The sequence below is a fragment of the Pinus tabuliformis genome, chromosome 6, assembly GCF_031772625.1.
Source record: "Pinus tabuliformis cultivar Carrire ecotype Pingquan chromosome 6, CPIR1, whole genome shotgun sequence".
Taxonomy (NCBI): Eukaryota; Viridiplantae; Streptophyta; class Pinopsida; order Pinales; family Pinaceae; genus Pinus; species Pinus tabuliformis.
In genome coordinates, this window is record NC_142292.1 from 196,635,893 (window position 1) to 196,643,520 (window position 7,628).

Below are 7,628 nucleotides of genomic sequence, written 5' to 3' on the forward strand. Positions count from 1 at the left end.
GTTACATTGCCTAACATTGGGATGTACAGGTTGTCTTCTTTAGAGAATGCTGAAATCAAGAAGCAGGTGTAAGAGTTGCTCAAGAAGGGCTTCATCAGGCCTAGCACATCACCATGTGGGTCACGAATCGTTTTGGTGAGAAAGAAAGATGGCTCATGGAGAATGTGCATTGATTACGATAACAATCAAGAACCGTTATCCCCTTCCTCGCATAGATGATCTCTTAGATCAATTAAAAGAAGTTGTTTATTTCACCAAGCTGGATTTGCACGGTGGATACCATCAGGTCAGAGTTGAAGAGAAATATGCATGGAAGACTTCTTTCAAAACAAAGCAGGGATTGTATGAATGGCTAGTTATGCCTTTTGGCTTAACTAATTCTCCTGCTACTTTCATGATATTAATGAATGATGTACTCAGACCTTTTCTTGATGATTTTGTTATTGTGTATTTGGATGACATTCTGATTTTTAGTAAAACGTGGGAAGAACATTTAAAGCATGTTAAGCAGACATTAGATGTTTTGAAAAGAGAAAAAAATTATGTTAAACTCTCAAAATGTGAATTTGGCAAAACATATTTAAACTACTTGGGTCACATAGTAGGGGGAGGTGAATTGAAAATAGATCCCTCTAAAGTGGCAGTCATTGTAAATTGGCCTAAACCCAGGTCTGCTACAGAAGTGAGAAGATTCTTAGGAGCAGCACAATATTGGAGGAAGTTCATCTCTAACTTCTCCACGATTTTAGCTCCCTTACATGCTTTAACAGGATTGAATAAGGTGTTTCAGTGGGGAGGAAAACATAAAAAAAAGCCTTCGACACATTGAAAGAGAAAATTAGTACAGCACCTGTACTAGCACTGCGAGATTTTCAAAGACCATTTGAGATCCAAACTGATGCCAGTGACTATGCCATGGGAGAAGTGTTGACACAGTACGGCAAACCCATATGCTATCATTCTGAGACTTTTAATCCTGCAGTAGTTAACTATCCTACATATGATAAAGAATTGTATTCATTATTTCAGAGTGTGAGAAACTGGAAATATTACTTAATGGGCAAAGAGACAGTAATACATACTAATCACCAGCCACTCCAATATCTACACTCCCAAACTAAGTTGCAACAATCAAGACTTTACAGGTGGATGTGTTTTCTACAACAGTTTCACTTAGTCATCATATATAAAAAGGGCATACATAACAAGGTTGTAGACATGTTATCTAGACCCATTATAAATGCATCTACCATACTTAAGCATAATTATGTACTACATGAAAGCTACATAGAACAATATGCTCAGGATATGGACTTTAAAGATGTATATGCAACTTTGAGTCAAGGCAAAAGAGTAGAAGAATTGGACTATCATATAAAGGACCGACTCTTATACCATTGTGGGAAACTCTGCATTCCACAAACTGAGAGGATAAAGATAATTAGGGAAGCACACACTTCTCTGATATTAGGTCACTTTGGGGTAAGCAAAACAGTTGCAAAGCTACAAAGAATCTGCTATTGGCCGAAAATGAACGAGACAGTTTCTAGATATGTAAGAGGGTGTGCCATGTGTGCTAAAAGCAAGCCTAGCAATAGAAAAATAGGCTTGTAAACTCCATTTATAGTCCCTTCTCACCCCTAGGAAAGCGTTTCCATGGATTTTGTAGGAGGACTGCCTAAGTCTAGGAAAGGTCATGATTATCTATACGTTGTTGTGGATAGGTTCAGCGAAATGTGCATTTTGATACCTTGTAGTAAACAGGTCACAGCTGAACAGACTGTAAAATTGTTCTTTGAACATGTATGGGTTCATTTCGGACTACCCACTTCCAATGTATCTAATCGAGACACTCAATTTGTGGGGAAGTTTTGGTCTAGTCTGTGGGAACTGATGGACACCAAGTTAAAGAAAAGCACAGTTTTTCATCCACAAACAGATGGCCAGAAAGAAGTAGTAAACAAGATTGTGATCCAGTTACTAAGAGGATATTCCAGTAAACATCCTAAGCTCTGGGATGAACACTTGTGCTATGTGCAGAATTCTTACAACAAAGCCAAACACTCTTCTACATAGAGATCTCCTTTTGAGACCTGCTTTGGTTTCACACCAAGGTCTCCTTTGGATTTTGTTTCTGGTAAAGATACCATTGTTGATGGGCACAGTGATGTGGATAAGGCAACCAGGTTCATTGAACAGATCTAGGAGATCCATCAGGCAGTACAGGAACAGCTGGAAAAGAGCTAGGCCAAGTATAAGGCTAGGCATGATAAGCATCAGATGGAGCATAGTTTTCAAGTTGGAGACCAAGTCTTGCTATATATCAGCAAGGACATGATGCAAGGTGAAGGTAAAAAGCTAAAGCCTATCAGGTATGGACCTTTCAGGATACTTGAGAAGATTTGTGAAAATGCGTTTCGCCTTGATCTACTAGCTTACATGCACATCTACTCAGTTGTAAATGCAGATTGCTTGAGATTGTTTGAACCTTCAATGATTGAGGACCCTAAAGAGCAAAGTAAATTACCTTCTGTTGATGACCTGCTACCTGAATACCTCAATGAGTTGCAGGAAGACACAGTGTTGGACAGGAAGGTGAGGACAACGCACAAGGGAGAAGTTGAGTACCTCAGGATTGGGCTCAAAGGTTCAAAGCCGAGCGACGCAAAGTGGATTGAGATTGGACAAGTGAAGAAATAGTATCCTCACTTAATCGATGCTTGAAAACCAACTTTTGGTGGTCCAAAAGCTTTTTCAATAGGGAGGCCATGATCCGAATTGGATCCATAGAAAGACTATCAAGAACCATGACTGAATCAGGTCGAACAAGTCTCTAATGAAATCCAAAATAGTATCAAAAACACCCTGAACCAGTGACCATGGTAGCCGACGTGGAATGACGAGGACCTCAGTCAAATCGCGTTGACTGAGGCCCATGGAGATCGCGCAGGAGGCCAAAGTAGCCCCTGGGAGCCCCAGAATGGAGAAAGGGCGAGGTTTTTGATGCGCGATCGCTAGGCGAACAGGGCCAAAATGGGAAAGCCTGAGCACTCGATTTCGTGGGGAACCGGAGGACCGCGGACGGGAAAAGGTAAAAGTGCTAAAGTACAAAGGCAGGACCTGTGCTTTAGAAACCAGCGGTTTTGATCGGGGCACCCTTGAATGGTAAGAGGTTTTGGATAGGAGCGGATCGATTCCATACACCGATCGACGCGTGGCAGGCAGATGTGAGAGAAAACCACCGTTGATCGTACGCTATCAGTCGAGTAAGTCAACCGCGCGAAATGTGCATATGGCGTCAGATCTGGAGGGCCCAGATCGGATGGCTGAGATTGCACCGGATGGAAAGAAGCGGAATCAACAAGGAATTAAGCCGCGTTCTAAAGGGATTTGGAATCCATTTGACTTCCACGGTGGAGGAAGAATGCATCCATGGCGTAACTGAAGAAACGAACTGACGAAGCATGCTGGCACCACTTAGAGGAGGACAAGTGGCCACTCCCTGAGTGTTCATGATGACGCCGAACGCAAGGAACTCCAAGCACAGCTGTAGAAGGTGAATCAACGCAGGCAGAAGAGGAACTGAACAGGCATAAGGATCGAATGGCTAAAGCCATGAATAGAGACAGTCGAACCAGTTAGAGTTGATTTGGAATTCGAATTGAGAGAGTCCAAGTGACCAAGAGAGGCAATGAACAGTGAACCCTGAGAGGAGGACTGAACACAGAGAACAGTAAAGCCAAGCAGAAGAGACAGAGGGCCAAGCTGACCACAGGCAGCGTCGAGCACTAGAGAGCTTGAAGATTCAAGCCTTCCCATAGAGGAATCTGTCTGGACTGAGCATCACATTTGGCTCTTTCCACTATAGACCAAGGGTCACAGAGCTGGTAGGAAGAAGAAGAGTATGTGTACTCCGAGTGGCTTGGGGAATCCAAGAACCACCCTGCCAAGCAAAATCTGCTTCAGGAGAACTCATATTGAGTCCCTGTATTATAATTTCTCTGCTGAAAGACACAATAAAACAAGGCCACCACTGAAGCTGGACCAGAGACGTAGCCCTGGAGAATAGGGTGAACTCCTTATTAAAACTGTTTGTGTCTTTGTGTTGCTTACTGTATTTCTCTGTTGTCTTTCCATTTCGTTTTTTGTGTATTGGCAATCTGATCGATCCGTTGTTTCAATAACATAGAACACACACACCAGCACATGAGTTTGTAATACATTTATTTTAATAAATCTTTAACTGATGGCACTCATAGGGTGAATATCAGATCAGGGACCCAACATGGTAAGCTTCACTATCCTCATGGTAAACTTCCTTCAACCTTGGTAATGATGGGAAATATTTAGTAGCATGTGATTCTGCATGGAATATAACACAAATATCAACATCCTCTTTTTGCTTATTTTTCATTCTTAACATTTCTACTTTTTCACCTAGATTGCTAAGAAATTTTGTTTTAAAGTTATTAAGCAAATTTCCAAGTTCAACTTGACTTACTGATTTCGATGTTGATTTACTTACTCTTGCTCTTCCTCTTGATATGTGCTTGCAAGTTTCACAAATTTCTTCAAATGATAATTAGTATAATTCACCTCTAGTCATGAGATCAAGGAGATCAATCCACTCATCCCTGATTGCTTTAAGTAAGAGGGTTTTTAGTGTGTCAAATCCTAAATGATGTAATTTTGCCCTCTTAAAATTATACATAAATCTCTCTATTAGATCCTCAAGGCTCTTGTCTTTTGTTTGATTCATTATAAAGATTTAATTTTTAAGATCGTGATCTTTATATTTTTTTAGAAATATATTTTGTATATCATTCCATGATCTAATGAGGTCTGTCATAAAACAATTGACCAAACATTGATTGTCATAATATATTGCGTCTAGGGGGACGATGGCGAGGGTTTACGAGAGGGATTTTGCGGCCAAGCTCTGTGAATGTGCTGGCTCGTGCAATAATGGAGGATGCGGAAGGGACAATCGCAGTCCCTGTCAAAGGAATGGAGAAGCTACGAAATTTTTTGCAAGCCAGAATTCAGATCTGCAGTTCTGTGATGCAGATCAAGAAAACCAGCGGTCCAAGCAACCGCCAACGAGACCTGATCAGGCACCATTTCCCTTGATCCGAGGCTTGGTGCATAGATCCAGCCTAAAGCACATCCCTACAGCCATCCGGTTGACAGATCAACCTCTATTTTGGTCAGATCTGGGATTTTTTTTTCGGGGAGATCGAGATCTTGGAGCAGCAGTCAGTGCAGTATATGGGATCGACGTCGCTGCTCTGAAAATGGAATTCTGATTCCAAAAACGCGCCATCAACCTGATGGATCTGCAGATGAGAGAAAGCTCTAACAGGAGGTCCGATCTGGGAAACGGAGCATCAGATGGTGCCAAACATTGTAGATTCGGGGTGGATCTACCAGATCTGGCCAGATCTAGGCAAAATACAAATCCAGAAAACTGGATCTGATCAAGGCAGACACAGAGGATCTGAAACAAATCTTCATCAGATCAACAGAAGGCAGACACGTTTGTGTGCAGATCTGGGAACGGATGAGTGATTCGGAGCTAAAAAAAGCGATCCAGGACAAACTGGGAATTCCAGTTGCATTTCAAATCTTAATATTTGCTAGGATATGTCTACAGGATCAACACACACTCCAGCATTACAAGGTTGCAAAGGACTCAACTATTATCCTCAATCACCGACTGCGAGGTGGATCTAAGGGATCTACTTCAAAACCTACAGGCACCTATCGCGATGTAGCCAAAGGGAAAGAACCTCCAAAGGGGAAAGAATCCACAGCTGTTAATATAACCCCAGGGCAGTATATCGTGGATCAAGTGCCAGAGAGTCCCTCCATCTTGTTGGATACTCCAGAGGTAAAGTGCATATTCTCAGATCTAAAAAAAAATGTTGTTATTTGTAGATTTAACGGTTTCTGGCCTCGAACGGATGCTTTGTACCAATGGATTCACACGGTCTGGACAAAAAACTGCCAGATCCACCTATGCTCGAAGGGTTTCTTCATAGTAATCTTCCTCGTAGAAGGAGAAAGGGAAAAAATTCTCAATGAAGGACCATGGTTCTGGGGCAGCGCGGGATTGTTTGTTACCCCATGGTTCCCGGAATTTGATGCTAATACTATGGTGGTATCAAGGATGCCAGTATGGGTAAGGTTGCATAATCTTCCGATACATTTTTGGCACTACAAAACCTTATCAGCCATAGGGAATACCCTTGGAAGAATGTTAAAGATTGATTCAGAGAGACATATAAAAGGAATCTTTACTTTTGCTAGGATATGTGTCAAGGTAGATCTTAGCCAAGGATTACCTAAAAGCATCTTTCTGAACTTCAACAATTCTCAGTGGAAACAACCTTTGGACTATGAGAATACAGCATTCAGATGCAGGGGATGTCAACAAACAGGTCATCTGTTCAATGCATGCAAAAGCCTCAACAAGAGCAAGCCACAACAAAGGAAGCCCAAAGGATGGCAGAACATAGATGATGTCGTAAAGAAGAGAGCTGCGGAAAAGAAAGCCCCTTCGGTAACAAAAGACGAAGAAACAGAAGCAGAAGAGGATGATACCACCATAGAGGAAGTTGAAATAGAGAACCAGAAGGAAAATATAGCAGACAACAAGGCTTCACAGTCCCACTCAAATCAGGCAGAGACCCAGCAAAATCAGGCTGAGATGATAAGCGTGGATCAAAGTATGGGAGGCATCAAACGGCAACATCACTCAGATACTTCAGACTCAGACAAAGAAACAGGGCCTCCGAATGTATCAACACAGTTAGTCATTGCTTCGATCGAGCCCACTCAAGGAGAGTGGCGCAAGGTCGAAAAGAAAAAGGGGAGAAAAACTTGAAGCGTGAGTTTTACTCACAGCCGGAATTCAGGTTTTTACCCCTTTTTCTTTCTCTTTTCTCTTTCCTTTTCTTATTCTTTGTGCACGTTAGTCTTCTAACGTTGCGTGGGGTGCGAAAGCACTCGGGCCCATGTGGCAACTTACGGAATGCTTCATTGCATCTGCTAGTGTAACTTTTCATTAATTTTTTAATAAAAAGTTACCATTTTTTTCCTTGGAAAAAAAAATCATTCCATGATCTAATAGAATTTGTCTTGGAACTTATAAACAATTTAAGAGCTCTATCCTTCAATGTTGCTGGAAACAATCTCAATTTTTGAGTGTTTCATAAGTAACCATAAGATCTGCAAAGTATTTCAAATTCAAAGAGAAATGTTTTTGAATCCTTTCACCTCATACCATAGAATTAGGGAAGGAAATATGGAGGGATGTTCTTCATATGAACATTGATATCAGTATCTTGAATGAGAAATCCTAGAGGATTTTCATCATTATCATCATCTCCATCCATTTATTCTACCTTATCTTCCACCTCTTCTTCTTCTACCTACAAAATTAGATGGTTATGGGGCTTGTACTACACCATGTCATTCTAATGGCAGGTTTTTTGGTGTTGGAGAAGTATTTTTTTATTTATATAATTTTTTTGAATGAGAATTCTAATCCAATGCAAGATTCCCAATGCATTTTTTTGTTTTTGTAGAGAATATGAATGCAATAAACAAATAAGGAATCATTCAAA